The sequence below is a fragment of the Paroedura picta genome, chromosome 4, assembly GCF_049243985.1.
Source record: "Paroedura picta isolate Pp20150507F chromosome 4, Ppicta_v3.0, whole genome shotgun sequence".
In the NCBI taxonomy this organism is placed as follows: domain Eukaryota; kingdom Metazoa; phylum Chordata; class Lepidosauria; order Squamata; family Gekkonidae; genus Paroedura; species Paroedura picta.
This window is the reverse complement of record NC_135372.1, coordinates 47998154-48018061: the sequence shown is the minus strand read 5'-3', so window position 1 is coordinate 48018061 and position 19908 is coordinate 47998154. Positions and strand designations below refer to the sequence as shown.

Sequence of the window (19908 nt, the reverse complement as noted above, 5' to 3'; positions counted from 1 at the left end):
CTATGTTTAGGTACATAGGCAAGGATCTATGTTTGGGCCCGGTAATCTATTTAAACAGTTCTTGGCACCCGGTCAGACAAGCCTGGTGATTAACATTTACTGTTAAATCTTATGATTATAGAAGAAAATGTCAGACCTTTAGTTGAGAAAAGTCAACTGAAAATTTTTGATTTTTTAAAATTCTGCAAATGATATTTCCATAATTTGCCAGTGACCATTTGCAGTGTTGTGGGTAAATGTCAGAATCAAAATCTTAAGATTTCCCAGTAAATATCAGCATTATCCAAAATTCTGACATTTGCTCTAATACTTACATTGTGTTTGTCTTGATAAAACTGAATTGGTTTCCTACTTAATCTAATACTGTATATACTCGAGTATAAGCCAAGTTATTTAGCACATTTTCTCACACTGAAAAATCCCCCTCAGCTTATACTTGGGTATATATGGTAATTGAAATAAATTCTTTTAAACAGCCTGCTCAGCCTGTGGAATGCCAGCCAATTGTTGCAATGCATTTTGGAAATGTATTGCAAGCTGAGCTTGCCCTGGCAGCTTGTAGGACATCAAAGGTTTGACTGAAGGACTCCAATCTTTTTTCCCTCTTGTCTTAACTTTTCTTCTTTCTCTTCCTAATCACTTCTTCCAAACTATTCTTTTGGTTTCTGTGGGGTGGGTTTTTGGGGTGCTTTGGGATTTACTGTTTCTTTCTCCTAGTGTTTCTTCTTTTATCTGAGGGGCAGCATTGCTTGGGTTTTCTTCTTGGGGTTGTGTTCCTTTTAAAAGTTGATTTTATTTTTCAGCATTACGCCATTTCGCTGGCATAATGCTATTTTTTTTCCATGTGCAGAACTGCCCTTAGAATTCTCTCAGCCCCACTTTCCTCAGGAGGGCCTGCTGTGAGGAGATTAAGAGAATTCTAGGCCGCTTTGAGATGCCTCAAGATAGAAAAAAGTGAGGTATAAAAACCTGTTGTTCTACATATAATATGTAGCTGATATACCCAAAAAGAAGGGGTGCAATTTATTCCATGGGTTTGGGGGAGCTTTAAGTTTGCTTTGCTTCACAGCAGTATGAGCATACATAACATCAAATGATAAACTGCCATTTGAAAGGGAGAACTTGCGGGGAGGAAAGCATTTTGTGATCAGAAAAGGTGCTCTTGTCATTTAAAATATGTTTTTAAATGCTTACTGGACACATCCAAACTCTTAGGCATACTTAAAGTATTTAGCTGGTTTCACAACAACATGCTTTAAAGGTCTTTGCTTTAAAATATAGTTTATGACTAACATTCAAAAAATAACATGCATCATGCCATTAAAAATCCAAATCCCAATAAGTTTGACAGCAAAATAATGGCCATCAGTTACTGCAAGTTGATGACTACAGAAATAAGCAAATGTATTACAATAAGAAGCTTGTATTACAGATACAAATATAAATAATTTGTCACAGATATGCTGGTCACCTCTACACACTCCCCCATTCTGAGGTAAATTTTCCCTCCAAAATAAAATGTTGTTCTCTCAGATACTAGGCTGCCTTACTAACAAGGTTATCTTTGTTATAAAACTGACGCTCACTGTCCCACCCTGGCACTATTAGATTGGCTTTACTGAGCCCTAGAACTTTTGGGGAAGGTGTAGAGCTGGCTTTTCTTTAAAAAAAAAAAAAAAACTTTGTCAGAATGGCACTGAAGGTATGGTCCCCACGACCCAGATCATCTTCAGATCATTTTACAAATAAATTATTTTACAAATCAGTTATTTTATAGGTTTTAGTTCTTATGCAGCCTTTTAAAAGGTGCTCATTGGTTTTTCTTTCAGGAGTTAAGAATTCTTTTAAACTACTGCTATGTTTATCCAAAAATACATTTGTCTCTCCTGAACTCCCCTGGTTCCTAGAAACTAGGCACTCTTAGCTTGTACTTCTTCCTTTTCCTTCCTTAGATGAACCAGTATCTCACTGCCTGCTGAGGTAACTGAAGCACTTTCTCACACAGCTGATTTCCCATTACTAAGTCAGGGATCCTTCTTCTCTTTCTTAGAAGGATTGTCCTTCCAATTTGGCCTAATTGGGGAATTAACACCTCACTGCTTAAATTCTCATTGTCAAATAACTGCCCAGGTTGTCCAGGGTGTAAACTTAGTTATCTTTCTAGAATTTCTTCTCAAAGTCAGGGATCAGCTAAGGTTCTGTCAGAATAAATTCGGAATGTCTTTCCTCTAGCAGATATCCAGAATATTGACTCCCACTCAACTATTGCTGGCCTTTGATTCTAGCTCTGTCTGCCTACTGAGGATTTTTAACTCTTCACTAGCTGTTGCTCTTATTTCAGTGCTTAAAACCTTATTTTCTTCGTGCTGTACATCACAACAGGTTATGCTAACGATAACTAAGGTCAATCCAGCTCAATGAATTGCCAAAGTCTTTCATGACTGGAGTGAACTGGCCACACAGCCCGGAATACCCACAATATCCAGCTCAGTTAATTGTTAGCTTCATTGTGAATTTTATCTATGAGAAGTCGGAGCAAACTGTTTTTGTTCTTTAAAATTATATCTTGGCTTATAATATTGATGCATAAGCATTGGTTTATAAAATTGATGCATCAAGCCCATATTGCACAGGATTCTGGAATGTGAAGTTTGGTTTCAATAGCTTATTAAGTGATACCGGCTAGCATGAGGATGGATCCTTGACATTGAGTGGACAGAGACATAGAATGGAGTGAAACATAATGAGTAAGTCATTCAGACAGGCTACATTTTTTAAAATTTAGTTTAAATTGGTCACACTGGAGTTACTCCTTGTGGGAATTCCATATGAAGGGGAAAACATGAAAGGTTTTGTTTTTGTCTTTAGTATACTGTGAGAAACACAAATTTCTTTAATTAGATTTTAAAAAAATAAAGATTGATGATTTGTAATGTATATTCAGTATTTTATGTTTTCTTCGTGATATGGTTGCATTACCACACAGTCCCAGTGCCAGCACCACCATTCCCCCTCCCTCCCCAGTTAACAAAATCAGAATCCAAATTTTTCAGGTGCCTTTGCCTGGCCATCAAAACAACACAAAAAGCAGAAAAGAATAGAAAGAAAATGTTGGGGGAGGGGGGGAGGGAGTTAGCAGTGAAATTGCTATTGTCATAGAAACTTACTTTGAAAACTGTGAATCCCAAAAGCACAGTGCCACAGTGACAAGCTTCTTGGGAGCTTCTTCCTCTTTCTTCCAAACAGGTGAGGGGTTTGTTATGAGAATGGAGTTGGGAGACAGAATATAAAATGGTTGCAGAAATGAAAAACAAATCAGGGTACAGAAGATACAAAACATGGTTGATAGGGATTTGATCAGCTGCATCTGCCAGGAGGAGGTCCAGGCAGACCCTTAACAGCATGAACACTAACCTCAATCCTGTCACTTCAACTGAAAGGTTCAGCACAAACAAAACAAGCTTTAAAACGATGGTTAAGCAGGATAAAAAAGAGGATGAATTTAATTGCAATGGTACAATATCAGTTTGTTTGTTTTTGTATATCCTGTGTAAATGCCATTTTTGTGAATTTTGAACAGGAATTGCACCCATTCAAGCAACATGGAATTTTTTTGTAAGTTACATGTCTCATTTCAAACAGCTCATGAACAGAATTTTCAGGAATAAAATGTTAGCAATGAACTCCTTGAATATATGTGCAGCTGGCTGTGGGTATCTACCGAACTCAAGCCTTAAGTGCTCAAATTTTATTAAACATTCTTAAGGGCTCAAAAATATACTATACATTTAAAACTTCAGGGAAAGCTGAGGGCACTTTATGCATATACATGCTGAACATGATTAACCTCCAAACCAGGCAGTTTTAATTTGGTACCATCACTAGTTGAACCTGTCTTGTAAAATAACACAAATTCAGTAGATGCATTAGTAGAGTTCATTATTTCAAAATGACTTCTAATAGAGATGTGATCAATTCCAGTATGCAATGTCAGTTTAAAAAAATGAATTTGTGGGTTTATGCTCATAATCTGTGAAGACAACTATCACTTTCACTTAAAATAATCAGGTCAGCAATTCAGTGTGGTTGTAATCCAGGGCAAAGTCCTGTGCTCTTAAACCCCTAGGAATTAATAGAGTCCTTATGCATGATTCAAGTTGTACAACGGCTTGTTTTGGTACTGAATACCTAAAGAAATGCTAATTCAGTATCACCATATTCCAGGGGTGACCTAACTGGCTCTCCAGATGTTCATGTACTACAGTTACCATGAGCTCTTGCCTGTAGTCCATGGACATCCGGAGAGTCACAGTTTGGCCACTCCTTCCATTTCAATATGGAAATACATGAGTGAGAGGAGAGGAACTTTGATTCTTTTACTCATCCAAGGTCCAGTTTGTAACGCACCAGTTTGTTCCCTACCCACAAGGCAAAGAGACCTGGCAGTATTCATACATACATACATACATACATATATACATACATACATACATACATACATACATACCTTACCTATATTCACAATGGGATATGAAATGCATCATTATCTTCTCTTTTTGATCCTTACAAAAGGATATATGTTTCTAAATCCATTGAGGCCCATGGATTTAGAAGGATATAACTGTGGTAAACCTTAACTTGGATAGCCTGATCTCATCAGATCTTGCAGGGTAGCCCTGGCTGGATGGGAGATCTTAAAAGAATACCAGGGTCATGGTGCAAAGGTAGGCAATGGCAAACCACCCCTGAATGTTGTATGCCTTGAAAACCGTATAGGCTCACCATAAGTCAGCTTGTACAAAAAACATGTACTTGGAAAGCAGTGAAAGTGCTGTGGACTGTGACTTTATGCAACAAAAGATGTGCAAAAAAATTGCACAGGTGTATACACATCAATCAGAAATATATTATGCAATTCCAAATTTTATTTTTAAAAACTTTTTTTTTGTTTATTAAATACAGCATAATGCCAGTCACACTAAACAAGGAAGGAATAGAAAAAACACATGCTGCATGATGAATCATCGCATTTTTCCTGGTGGTATCTCTTTCCATTCTGGGCTTTCTCTGAGGGAAAAGAGTGCCAGAAAATTTAGATCCCCCTTTTGGTCTAATTTCCTTCCAAATTATAAGTGCATAATTCTCAATCAAGTCCTTAACATGTTGTATTTTTATACTTACACAACCCAATGGCAGAGAAGGGAGCTTGTTCTGAAGCATCCATTGTTACCATGAAATGTTCACACTGAACCAGCACTGTGGATCATCTTTAAACACAGCCCCGCGGCGCCGCATCTTTAAACACAGCCCCGCGGCGCCGCAGACTAAATAAAAGAGTAAGGGCCCCGAAGGCGGGCCCTGTCCGGGATGAGGAAGGGTGCCGATAGGCCCCTTCCCCTGGACTGACCAGCAGAGGGCCCAATCGGGAGGCGCGAAGCGCCTCCCGATTGGGCCCTCCGCTGGTCAGTCCACCCCCAAGCTGCCATTGGCTGTTTGCCCAGCCACAAACCAATTGGGAGGCGCTTCGCCTGCCCCACCCCCCACCAGAGCTTCCCTTCGCTCCGGCGGCCATTACATTGCTGGCCCCCGAGAGCGAAGGTAGGCTCCCTGGCCCCTACCCCGAAAACGGCTCCCCAGACCTTCCCTGGGACTTGGGGACTGTTTTAAAGCATCCCCGCCGCCTTTAAAACGCTGCCCAAGCCCTGGGGAAGGCGCTCCGCGGCTGCAGGAGCCGCGGAGCACCTTCCCCGGGGGTTGGCCAGCGTTTTAAAGCATCCACACCGCCTTTAAAATGCTCCCCGGGGCCTGGGGAACATTTTGCTACATGGGAGGGAGGGGAAGCAAACCCTCCCCTAGGGCCCGCTGTATTTTTTTTGCAGCGGACTCTACTGCTAGTTGGTTTAATAATGCAGCAGGCCATAAGCTTGCGGTTTAAGATGTTGTGTTGCTGTGCAGAAATTTCTCAGCAGTAGCCTAATCACACAAAGTAGTAATAATTGGAATAATTCTGAGCAGGAAAAAGACTTTCTTCACACCATGCAAAGCCTCATACAAGGACAAAATTGCTGAGTTCAAGCTGATACCAGAGCTATTTATATAAAGCCAACAACTATGGAAGATTATGGGACAAGCACAGCTTGAGTTTAAGGTCCTCCATAGGGTTGGCATAATCAAAACAGGCTGTACCTGCAAACATTCTGAGGGTATCTGGATTTTTTTCTCTCAGATGTAATTTGGGGGGGGGCATTCTTCAGTAGATTGTTAGCAAGAAATGAAAATATTTTGGTCGCCACTCATTCATGTCTAATTTTAAGGCTTGGAAGTAAAGCAATAAAAATGAAATTGGTCAACGGCTGGCTGGCTGGCTGTGTATGCAGCAATCCAGGGAATGTCTAAAGAATGGTAAATGTTCCAGAACTAAATACAGCCTTCCAATATATTCAGTAGGTGCTAGCTACAAAAGCTTGGTAAAGGTGAAGTACTGGCACATGTCATCCTCATTCGTAAATGAGCCTTGATTTGGTGTGGGTGTTTTGGCCTTCACAAACACACCACACTTCCAGTCAGAACCCTATTGAGCAGCACAAGACCAGAAAGTAGGCTTTATTTTATATGCTAGCAAATATTTTGGCAGAGGGAATAGATGAATGGATCATTTTAGATAATGACACACTTTTCGCTTTCATGGAACATGACCAGCACAGCAAAGAGGAATGATTGGTATCATTTTCCAAGGCTGTATCAGTGAATGATAGTTTTTGTCATATTGTGCAGAATATCGCTTTCACACAACTAAATAATGCGATTTCAATCCACTTTCAATGCACTTTGCAACTAGATTTTTCCATGTGAAATGGAAATATCTACTTGAAAACAGTTGCTGAAGTGGACTGAAACTGCATTATTTAGCATGGGTGAAAGCATCCTTCAAGTCTCACTTTCCCAGTACTGTAATGGTGAGTCATTCTATGGCTTTTCATTTCCCCCCCCCCCCAAAAAAAAAAAGCATAGGTAAGAGGCGCTCAACCCTGTCTTTGGCAACACTATGCACCACTTCTTTTATCATTTTTTCCTCCCTGCTTGACCTATGTTTTCATATTGCCACCTGCCCTGGAAGGGGGGGGGGTTCCTCAAAGCGGTGTATAATGAAGTATAAGGGGGTAGCCATGTTAGGTCCCCTCACCTCTGTGATCTTTTTTTTGTAAATTTAAAATAGATTCCTCTCCTTTGCATGTGAACAAACAGGTGCACATATGTCATGCTCCCCAGTTTCAGGTGCTGTTGTTTATAGATACAGTAAAAATCAAGAGATCCTGAAACAACAGCCCTTTCTCAGATACAGAAATAATCAGTATCAGTGGTCACCTTCACATCTTCTGTATGCCTGCACATAAATGTGTATGCACACACAGGGTTCTTACTATTTCAGAGAAGGATGCACAGTTTATTTCTGTATCCCTCCTACTCTGCAGCAACCTAGCTATCAAATAGGAGAACAAAATCAGGGCTTTCTCAAGTCTTAAAGAGTCTCTGCAGCACTGACTCTCTGCCAGTACGTGGAAGCAAACCTCTATGCCTATTTCTTGGGCTTTGAATGAGCTTCCTATCACTGTGGGAGGTAAGTACCTTGAAGATACACCCACCTCCCATCTTGCTTCATAGTTGTGGATCCAACCTTGATAGTTGTACACATATGTAATGAATGAATACAATTTATTTGTGTAAAGTCACATGCAGTTGCCAAATGTTATAAAAGGTTAAAAGATAAAAGATAAAATAGCACAATATCTATAAAACAACAATGTAACTAATACTCCCCAAAGAGACCTCATTAGACGTCAACTTATTAGCAGCCTAAGTGAACAAAGACATTTAATAAGAAATATAAGCCTCAGACTCTGATAACAAAAATGATAATTTCTCCGCAACAGGATGACTATTCAAACCAGAAAGAAGTGGAACAATAAATCTGGCCCTACGTTCTTCATAGAGTGAGCCATCTAAGATATAATGTGGTAAGTCCTCAAGATCCATAGTTCCACAAATGTAGTAGTATTGATGCTTTGGGTTTTGATGATAACGATCAGCTAAAATGGTTGTTTGACCCATTATGCACGGGGGGAATAATGCACATTCGGGGTGGAATGGTGGCGACTAAAATCACCGATAATACACGGCGCCGGCTGCAACCGGCCGCAGCTTCGGTGCATGCCGCTGAAAAAGCCGCGTCAGCGAAACGCGGAAGAAAGCACAGCTTCCGGGTGACCGGGGCGCAACCAGAAGTGGCGCCGGGATCGCCGTGTGCATAATCAGTTACTCTGGGTTTTGCCGCCGTCGTGCCCCCTCCTGTGCATAACTGGTGTGCGCATCTTCCCCCTCCGCATTTTCCATGTGACCCGAAATCGCCGTGTCGGCGGCTGTGCATAATGGGCCTTTGCATTGACTGAAAGTATAATGATGTGAAGACCACTCTAAGGTTATGATTTGGAATACGAACTAAACAGAGAGATTTAAAGTGGTCAGTTTTGAAGAATATGAATCAAGGAGCAGCCCATGATTGCAAAATTAATAATCTGACTCTGTTTAAAATATGCCACAGACAAACTGGATGGAACTGGTCAATGTTTATCTTTTTTACTAGAGATTGTTTACCATCTTTACTGAAACGGTTTGCAATCTCAGCCAGTTATAAAGTACAAGTCTGAAACTATGAGTGAAACTCAAAAAACATTTAATTTCATAATATTTTTAATATTAACTGAAAATGCATTATTCTGGGCTCTTTTAAGATGAGTAAATGGGATGTACTATTGGATAGACTTTGAACAGTTCTGAAAGAACAATTAAATATCTTTTCAAGCCAAGTATGACAACAAAACCACAAACTTCGTGCTCAGTTATCACCCTCATGATCCAAAGCAGGACTTAATTCAAGAAACCCAAAGGGACTTAACTCTAGAAAACCAAAACCAAATTGGTGCCACAAACATGTAATGATCTTCAAACACTAACTGCTATGGAGATCCAAGATGGAGATCCATTCCAACCGCTGAGGGTAAGATGAAAAGCTGTTACTTTCAAACTATCTCAGCCATCATATTATCTCAGCAAGAGATCCACGGTGGGAAATTAGAAAAAATTCTGGACTAAACCTTGAATTTGACAGAGAATACTAATTCTGGACTAAACCTTGAATTTGACAGAGAATACTATCAACTATAAGAAAACAATAAAAAGCTTAGAAGGAAGTGCATTAAACAAGGGGAAATCTCCACACCGAAATGAACAAATAAAGAACTCACCTTTGGGGATAGAAATCTTTCTGGATTAAGAAATTAATGATTTTAAAGAACTGACATTGATAAGAATCTGTTCCACTATATATTTCTGCTAAGCCCTTGGAGGAGGAGCATGTCTCATGGCTTAAGTGCCACTCAGCACTTAACACCCACTCAGGGCAGCTATCCTGTCCCTGAGTGCTTCCTCATCGAACCAGCTTGCCTGTCTGTCCAGTGGCCAGCCAATCACCTTCCACCCCCCCACCCCTGACCACCCCTTTTTCCTTCCACTTCCCTCTGAGGCTTGGAGGCTGCAGATCCCTGTCCCTGCTGGTGAGTTCCATAGCAGGCAGCTGTTAGGAACTCACTGGCAGGGGCAGCTCTCACGCAGCAGGGATCTGCAGTCCTGGAAACAGGGGGAGGACGTCTGCAAAGTTCTTCCACTCCTGCTCCCTAATCTAGCGCCTGTAGTATTCCTGAATGCAACGGGCTTAGCGCCTAATAAAAGATATAAATGAAGAACATAGTAATCAATGGTATTATGCAAGTTTTATTATATGCTAAATTCTTATTTCCTTTTGTTTTCTAAATAAAAATGTATACGCAAAAAAAGACAACAGATTTTGCAGCAAGAGGTCTGTTGCATATGCTCTTGAGAGGGCTGTTGTGAAGAAAAACATATCCATAAAATAACTCTGACACTGTTACATTAATTTAGCACACAATTGGCCTAATTAGTGAATCCATTGTCATTGATGTTCTCCTAGCTTGCTTTAATTGTGAGTTGAATCCACATTAGTTTTTTCAAACTGAACAATGTGTCATTACAGCATCTGATATTCCTAGTAATTTCAAAACAAAGATGTACCCATATAAAGTATCTGAAGCTGAATTTATGTTCCAAAGTTTGTGTGTTGCTTTGAAATACATCTGCAGATTCTCTGATATTCTCTGGCTGGCACAGTACAGGCTCCAGCCAGCCATGGCTTAGAATACCATCCCAGTGATGTGCATGAATTAAAATTGAACAAGATAGAGTTCCATAAGGAAAGAGAACTAATTCTTCTGTCATCTGTCATTCCCTTGCCAGTCAAAGGTTGCCAGGGAAGAAGGGAAAGAGGCCAAAGCTCCTTTCCCTCTCCCTATAAGGCAAGGTCAGGAAGCTGAACAGAGCCAATCGGCTCCCTCCACACCCCACAGCTTCCTGCTACCTGCCCCCACTGCCCCAGAGAATTATGGGACCTGTAGTCCCATCCTGCGTCTTCTTCAGGCGAGGGCTTCCCCGCGATGACAATTGCGCCCGGGGTAAGTCCAAGTCGCCCTTATACAGAAAATGACTGCAGCACTGGTCAGACTGCACCTGGAGTACTGTGTACAGTTTTGGAGCTCTCACTTCAAAAAGGATGTGTACAAATTGGAGAGTGTGCAGAGGAGAGCAACAAGGATGATCCGGGGCCTCAGGACCAAGCTCTATGAGGAAAGGCTGAGGGATTTTGGGAATGTTCAGCCTGAAGAAGATGATGTCAAGAGGAGACATGATTGCTCTCTTTAAGTATATGAAAGGTTGTCACTTGGAGGATGATAGAGAGCAGCTCCTGTTGGCAGCAGAGGATAAGACCCGCAATAATCACAGAATCATAGAGGTGGAAGGGGGCATACAGGCCATCTAGTCCAACCCCCTGCTCAACACAGGATCAGCCCAAAGCATTCTAAAGCAATAGTTTTAAACTACATGTAGATATCAGGGGAGGGGGGATGCACAGTCAAAGTACTTCAGAAGTAGAATCGGCTGCCTAAGGAGGTAGTGAACTCCCTCTCACTGATGATCTTTCAGCAGTGGTTGGACAGTTATTTATCATGGGTGCTTTGGGCTGATCCTGCATTGAGCAGGGGGTTTGTCTAGATGGCCTATATGGCTCCTTCCAACTCTATGATTCTATAGGAGAAAAATGGTGGTGCATTACCCTCTTCAGAATTCCACCATGTAAACATGTGGCAGCCATGTCTACCAGGAGCAGGAAGGGAAGCTGGAACTGGCTCTGGCTTGCCTCTCCCAGACACACTTTCTTGCCCTTCAAAAGGGGCAAAGAGAAAAGCTAGTGGGTGGAAGGGAGAAGACCAATCAGATTGGTGAGGCCTAAGTGTGCAGGGTGGAATAAAATGGACCAGTGAGTATAAGAACATAAGAAGAGCCCTGCTGTATCAGACCACTAGTCCAGCATCCTATTTAACACAGTAGTCAACCAATACCTCTGGATGGCCAACAACAGGGCAGAGGCCAAGGCCTTCCACTGGTGTTACCTCCTGTCTCTGGGATTCAGAGGATTAGTGATTCTGAATGTGGAAGTTCCTCTCAGTCTCCATAGCTAGTATCAATTGATAGACTTATCCTCCATAAATCTATCTAATCCCCTTTTAAAGCTGTTTATTCTTATGGCCATCACTACAACTTCTGGCAGCAAATTCCATGTTTTAATCACTCTGTGTTAAGTAGTATTTCCTTTTGTCTGTCCTATAGCCACTGCTCATCAGCTTCTCTGGATGTCCTTAAGTTCTAGTATTTTGAGACGAGAAAAAGTTCTCTTTTTCAACTCTCTCCACCCCAAGCAGAATTTTATAAATCTCTATGTCATTCCCCCACACACACACACACCAGTAATCCCTTTTCTAAACTGATAAATCCCAGACTCTTTAGCTTTTCTCTTAAGGAAGATGCTCCAGCTCCCTAATCCTCGTGGCTGCTCTCCCCTTTACTTGTTCCAGCTCTGCAACGTCCTTTTGGAGATATGGTGACCAGAACTGCACACAGTATTCCAGTTAAGGCCACACCATAGATCTATACAGGGACATTACAATATCAGACATTTTATTCTCAATCTCTTTTCTAATAATCTGCAAGACAGAGCTTGCCTTTTTCATCGCTGCAGGTAGAATTGGAAAGGGAGGACAACTAGAGGTTATTCAAGGAAAACTAGAAGTGGTAGTCGAAGGGGGGGGGGGGTCTCCTCCCACTGAGTCTCCATCTTGTATGTAAATACAATGTACTTTTGGCCAAATCATCAAAAATATTATGCATTTTTGAAGGATACTTAGCAATTGAGTAGATGCTCCAAGCCTAATCTATTGGCCAATGCCTCTTCATACTCGAGGGTTCCTTAGACTAGCCTAGGCTAATGTGAAGTATTATTTAGCATCAGGGAATTCCACTTGTGAGATGCACCTCTTTATATCAAGTTTTTATTAAAAACAATACAGAAGCACACTCTTCACAGTTTTTAATGGATGTGTCTTAAAGGCAAGATGCATATTTTGCAAATTAGCATAACTGGCTCTGGGAATAAAAATATGATATTTAAATATTTTGGAAACAATTCTCGTGATGAACACAGATTAGCGTATTTGTGAGAGTGAACAATGCTTTTAAGCGGCTCCAATAGGTGTTTTTTCACACTTTGAATAAATGCATTTATTAAAAATAACTGTAGCTTTTTTGTATTTTGCCCTATGGGCACACTATGGTGGCCCTTTCATCTGAACTTTCCTGACAGCTTCTGTAGTGCAGAAGTAACTCAACATGAAGGCTAGGACTGATGCCGCATGGAGGCTTTAAAGTCGCACCGCCTCTGGCTTGCAGATGTGCAGATGGAAGCTGCACATTTGAAAGATTCCTGATGGGAGATTCCCTCCCGCATTTTCTCTCAGGCTTGTCACAGCTTTTTGCCTCCCAATAAGGTAGCAAGTGAAAACAAAGAGAATCCCCCCCTCCCACTCCGTGGCTTGTCAATCACTGCATGACACCAATCCCAGCACAGTGGTTGTTTCAGGGAGTCAAACATCCATTCCCCCCAGCCCCAAAATTAATTTTTTTAAGGGCACTTCCACATTGCTATGCTACACACACACATCTTATTGCCCTTTCCTCCGCTATTTCCTTCTTCCCTTCCTTGACAGCCCCCAGAGCTTCTCTTTTCCTGCTTTTTTCTTTGCGACCCAGCCACTCACCAACCTAACTTTATCAGTGCCCCTGTCTTCAGCTCTCCTTCCTTCCACCCCTAGCAGCATCTTCTCGGGAAAACTATGGCTGAATTCTGTGGTGGCTGCTGCCGTTGCTGGCACTGAGCCCAGTGGTGCAGTTGCAAATGAGTCAATCCCCAGCAATGAGTGGTTGAGTGGTTGCAAATGAGTCAATCCCCAGCAAATCATCTTTTAGTGGGACATGACAGGAGGAGGGGACCTTTTCTGGGGCCGTTTTGACCTATCAAGTCCACCTCTGCTACCCCATGTCTTTACTGTACAGAAATCAAGGCTGGGAAATGGTTTTGTAGCAAGCTCCAAAATAACAGCTGACAACTCAGTGGGCATTCCTTTCTTAAAGCTAATAATGTTGTTTCTATTATTTGGGATTTTACAGTGCTCAAATACATTTTTACAACGCCCCTCCCTTCCCGCAAACGTGGGACTTCCTGCAGGAGTGTAGAGAAATCCCCTCTATTTTTCCTTAACTCCAGTTTTTTGGATCTATTATGAGGTTTAGAATCAAATATGATTCAATTTAACAGAAGCAAGTATATGTAACCAGCACCATTCTCTCTCCCCTCCCCCTGCGCTCTACATATGAACACTTGCAGCAGCTTCTTCCACAAGACTTCTTAAAGTGGCAGCCTAATAGGGCCCCATGACCTCACAGGTAAAGCTCTGCAGCCAACCTGTTATATAAGAACTCTACAATGGGAAGTTTTCAAGATCATAATCCAGGCTTGCCTGCTCCAGATGGCTGTATTCACTTTCTTAAGGATTATGTTACACACACACAAATTTCCTCTGAGAGAGTCCAAATAGCTCCATATTTGTACATGTGCCTGAGCTTCATATTTTATGTTTTATTAGACAGTGTTTCCATGAGCCTTTGTTGGACTGAAAATCCCTCAATAAACATGCTGGTGTCTTTGCTTTTGGGGTAACTCTGTTCCTTTCAAACATCTTGCTTCAATATTTCTTCTTGCCTTAGATCGTTATAAATGTGCAAAACACACTGGGAAAGAACCAGATATTTTAAAATGGTTGTTGACGTACTGCAGCAGTGAAAAATTATTCATCCAAAGAAGCTTCCAGAAAATTCCTAAAGCAGTTGTATATTTGATAGGTACCACAAGATGTCTTGAAAGTTGGATCTGTTAGGTTTGTGATCTGTTAGGTTTTCCTGGTACTAAACAACTACAAAAATAGTAAGAAACGTGTAGTAACATAGATAATGTAATAAGGGGTAATAATAAAGGGTAATGTAGTAATTAGAAACTTTTCCAGGTTAGAGAAGGAAATTTTTCACTGAATTCATAGTCAACTGTTCCCTCAGGATTCTTATTCCTATCTAACACAACGTTTATAGAAAATCCAGAGTGTACTCACTTAGTAAAATAAATTTACTAAGACCTGGTTCACAAATGTGTGTGAATTTATTTATTTAAATATTTATACCATGCTATTCTCTCTATTGGGAACCCAAAGCAGCTTGCAACGTTGTTCTCCTCTCCGCCATTTTATCTTCACAATGATAACCCTGTAAAGTAGGTTGGGTTGAGGGAGAGTCATCCATCCCTATGGGCATGTAAAATGGGGTCTGGGAAGCAATGTCTGGTGAAACATGCTCCACAGCCATTCCCTGTACTTCAGAGGCAGTCTGAGTGTCCTAGATGTTTCCGTCTCCCCAAAAAAAACCAGCATCAACACCACCAAACTCCCAGGCAATGCGGGGAGTGGAATTCTCTCCAGGCTTAAAAACAACAATTGAGACCCTTCAAAGCTTGCCAGGCAATGCTGGCTGCGAATTAGAGACCTCTAAGGAATCTGAAAACTATATAAAGAATGGATACAGCTCTGTGTTCCTTTGTTGGGGGTTTGCAATAGATAGGAGATAATCAATATTGCATTTGTGAATTTGTAATTAATAACACAAGGAAGTTGATCAGATTCAGTTTCTTGGGCAGGGGAGGGAAAGGGATTGCTTTGTTTTCAGTTCTGTGTATGCCAGAACAGCCTTTCTACTCACATTGAACAATGAGGCTTTGCTTGTAGGTTCCTCTAAAGAAATCCAGATTTCTAAACCTCCCCTCCTTTTGTTGACCAACTTCCTGGGCTGCGGGACGCGTGTTTGTTGGGGCAGGGCTCCCTGTGCTACACACAGCCTAAGGGCTTGGCTTGGCTTCTGCTGTAGCCAGTTTCTGTTACTTCTGTCTCTCTCTCTGCTGGGGGCTGTGCAAGGTTCAGGGCTCTGATTCTACAACCTCTCCGCTCATGCTGGGCAGGGGAACTTAGCTGGCAGGTGCCTCATCTGAGGACTCACACATTTACTCACCTGTCCCTCTTTTCTTATCTCCTGACTCTTCAATCCATGCATAACTTGGAGGACATGTAGGGGGGCATCCCAGGGAGGTCTGTTGCAAGTTTGATGCCTCTAGCTCTCAAAGGATTCATTCTATGCACTCCTGAACCCAAATCACTTTCTGGGAGGCTATTTCTTTGGGTGGAAGTAATTTAGACCCCCTTAGTTCAATCTTTTTGGGCAGGTAAAGCAGAATCAGCTGCGAATTCGAGCCTCTAGAATCTGGGGGGAGGGGTTCTGTCATATCCCAATCCTTCAGGATTGGTTCAGTCCATGCGAACCCTGTTCAGTTTAGTTCACAAGTTGCCATGGACCTTGAACAAAGCTGCCTTTTTCTGTCCATGCGCATCCCTGGTCACCCAGTTAGTTTCCATGTGAGAATGAGGATTTGAATCTCAGTCATAGTTGTAAACTGCACAGAGCTTTTATTCCAACCCCAGTTCGATTCAGTCCCTGCCCTCTGCACAGAATGCGATTTCTGTTTGGATTTTGGGCGATTTTAATTTTCCTTCTGCAGAAAGAATGATTGATCCGGAGTGACCCTACCTTTATTGTGCGATATCTTAGACTGCTTTTAATCCTCAATATCCGGATTGGGAAAGAAAGCTCCGTGGTAGAGAACCTCTGATAGGCTACACCTGGTCATGTGACACGCTTGCCTTAAAGGAGAAGCCCCTAATTTCTTTCAACTTCTGTCGGTCCTGGATTTTTTTCTCCCTTCTCTGCCTTTTTCAATCCTCTCCCCCCCCTCCAAGAAAATAAAGAGGCTCCCTGCTTGGCTCCTCTCCCTAACCTTCAAGAAAAGAAAGAAAGAGACTTGGCTCCCCCCCTTCTGAACTACCCTAACCACGTGCAGAAGACTTTCCTGTTTCAATGGGGGGGGGGAGAGGAAGGCCCGAGTTCAAAGCGATCTGAATTCAACAGGATTGACAATGGAATAAAAAAAGTAAGTGCAGACTCTGCTATATTAAGGTTATTTCTATGCTGTCTCTTCGGAGTCCTGCTTTAGGCGGCTTATAGTTTAAAACCACAGTATAAAACATAATCCATCTTTAAACAGCCCCATGGCGCAGAGCGCCACGGACTGAATAAAGCAGTAAGGGCAGTGTGGGAGGAGTTAGGGTGGGCCCTGTCCGGGATAAAAACTTGGAGGGGCCAATCAGGAGCCGCGAAGTTTCTGTGATGCCTACTAGATCATACCTTTCCATCAGCATGAGAAGTTCCAGCTCTTCCTTTTTATTGCCCATGCTTCGGGCGTTAGTATAAAGACATCTGAATCCTTTTACTTTTGGTTCCCTATGAGCTGGCCTTGCCAGTTGGGCTGCCTCCGATCGTTTTCCTTCCATACACTCCCTATGTTGATCGTCTCCTTCCCCTAGTGGCTTTAGTTTAAAGCTCTCCTGATGAATCTCCCCAGGTCAAATGTGTCAAACAAGCCTCAAAGGAATCCTTTTCTCCCTTTTTCACAATAAAGGAACTCATGGGTACTTTGTGAAATTAATGAGCAGTAGGCTTAGATCACATAAAAGGAAGTATTTCTTCCCCCCAAAGAGTAAATAATACATGGAATTCATTGCTGCAGGAGGTGGTGGCACTTACAAGCTCCAACCATGGACAGCTTCAAGCATATTGAGGAGAAGGATCCCCAGTGGCTGGGGGAATGATGCTCTGTATGCTTCAGGAAGAACTGTGGAAGGGCCTCTGGCCTTGCTAGTGGACCCCCTGATGGCACCTGGGTTTCATCCATTGTGTGACAGACTGTTGAACTGGATGGTCCTCTGGCCTGATCCAGCCTGACTTCTTATGTTCTTAACAGACCTGGCAAGGGACTGAAGAGTTAAACTTAGCACAAAAAAAAACCCTGCGACTCTTTTCAGACAAAAAAGCAAACTGAAGTTGAAAACTCAAAAAGCAGTTTCATCTGAGCCGTAATGAGTACATTTTCCAAGCAAACTTTACAGTGGATTCACAAAACAGTCCCTTCAGTTGCCAGCAGCTAGGAGAAAATAGCAACGCTGCAGAGAGTTATTTAATGGCACATTCCCTCCCTTCCAAACCTTCTATTTTTGCATTGCTGTTTTTTAAAAAAAGATTTCAATACATTACCATGTAACTAATCCTTGAATAGATTTGGATATTCATGAAGCAGGGAACCTTTTATTTTACAGAAATAAGGCTTTAAGGAAGAATGTGTGCTGCTTGAAGAGACTTCATAGAGAGGATTAAGTTTGCCAATCAGCTTTGAAAAATACTATGCAGATAACTCTTGCTTTTTTAAGGGAATGACAATAAAGAAAAAATTTCATATGGTTCTGATCCAGACTTTCCCATCATTTTGTGTGCTGTATCAGTCACTCTGATGGGAACCCTCTTTCCGATGCTTGTGGGCATTCCGCTTCCACTGTCAGAGGTCGACAATACTGCTAACATGGAGGCTTCAAGAAGGATCACCCTGAAACCAACAACTAAGCAGCCACAAGCTGTGGCCATCCCCTCCTGCCCCCCTCCTCTCTCTGGCTAGTGGTAATGGCACTATGATTGCCCAATTGTGATTTGTGAGGGAGTTTGTGCTGCTTCCTAATTAGAAACAGGGGTATGTCTAGTGGGAAGACATGGTCACTGAGGACTCCCATAACCATCTGTCTCCCCCTTCATGGAAAGAATGGGCCAGCCCTTCCCAGTGGGGGAACTGTGTATAGCTGAACACTTGCATCCAGAGGAAATTACTGGAGTAGGAAATGAGTATTTTAATAGTTAATGTGCCCTTCCCACTCCAAAGACCCTGTCTTCCATTTCAAGCTGACTCAACTGCAGCCAAATAAAATATAAAGAGTCTAGTGACACATTAAACATTAACAAAGATTCTTTTTTCCCAGCACAACCTTTCATGAGTCAGTCTCATGAAAACACATGTCGGAATAAATTCCATTTGCCTTTAAGGTGTCACAGGACTCCTGTTCTGTTTTGCCATGGCAGATTCACAGGATGCCCCTCCTGAAATCTAGAATTATTGATGCAATGCTCCTGTCATAGAACAGCTTGTATTTCCATATGGACTTAAGACTTTCTCATAACCATAAGCTAGGACAATTCTTGTGGCTGTGGGAGAAAGGAAGAAGATCCAGGGTGATTGTTCCCAGCATTAGTTCAGCCTGGGGACTCTCACACTGCTCTCTGCAGCCCACCCCCCATTTGGCCAACTATATGTTGGCCAGCAATTTATTGTGGAAGGAGCAAAGCCAGCATATTCCATGGTCAGTCTCCAGTTTAGTCCATTCTGCATGTTTAAAAGAAGGAGAATGGACAGGGTAGCCCACCCCTCCCATCTATGCTTTCATAGTTGAATTATTGTGTTGGTACTCATCTTTGTTAAGTCTGTAAGGGGGCTCTGGTTAACAGGGGCAAGAAGGAATTTTATTCTTGATTTCAATTGGCTTATAGGCTTTTGGGGGATTGCAACACTCCTTTCATAGAACTGCTGTAAGTGATTTTACTTGGGGAACAATGCCTTTTCCTTTTGCAGGTATGAAAGCAGCTTAGACAGCAGTTTTGATTGGGAAAATGGTTCACAGGGAAAGTATTCAGCATTTCCTTCCTATTCCATTGTTCTAATCAAATTTGCAGCTGCTCACAAACATCTTTCAGGATAGTAAAATAATTGGTATCTCATAAGAGCATCTTTAAAAATAATCTATATTAAAATGAAATCTTAATTTAATGCAGACATCCGATGCTACACTCATTCTAGCTTATTACAAATTGCACTGGTTTTATTATGGAAAAGAAAGAACCATGTAAAATATCTTCTTATTGACATGCTCGTTAAAAAGTAATGGCAAAGTAGGTGATGAATTGGCACTCATTGTTGCTAAGTATGAATAATTAGAACCATGAACCCAAAAAACCCAGTCCTATCTTTCTGTAAAAAACACAGTTACTTCCTATACATTGCCCATCCAAAGACACATTTACAGAGAGGAAATCCAGATCTATCAAGAAGAGATCTGTCTGATCTGCTCCTTCTTTTGTTCACAGAAGGCCATTTAGCATTAAATGATCATTGAGACCCATAGAGAAGCTCAAGGAGATATTGGATTTACAAGTTCTACCCACAGACTCTTATCTGTGAGTGGCTGCTGTTACAAATCTTCAGGTTTCTTTGTCTCTGCAGCATGCCCTCGCACTTCCTGCATATGCATAAGGGGGGGAATCCCTTGGCATACATGGACTGCCCTGACATAGTGCGCGTGC

At 41.9% G+C, this 19908-nt stretch overlaps 1 long non-coding RNA gene across 1 annotated transcript; it reads left to right on the top strand.

Moving 5' to 3' along the window:
- Positions 1-406: 406 nt before the first annotated feature.
- Positions 407-17940, top strand: LOC143836778 (uncharacterized). Its single transcript, XR_013230730.1, has 4 exons — positions 407-572; positions 851-959; positions 7932-8015; positions 17826-17940. It is a non-coding gene; the product is annotated as an uncharacterized LOC143836778 (long non-coding RNA).
- Positions 17941-19908: the final 1968 nt, after the last annotated feature.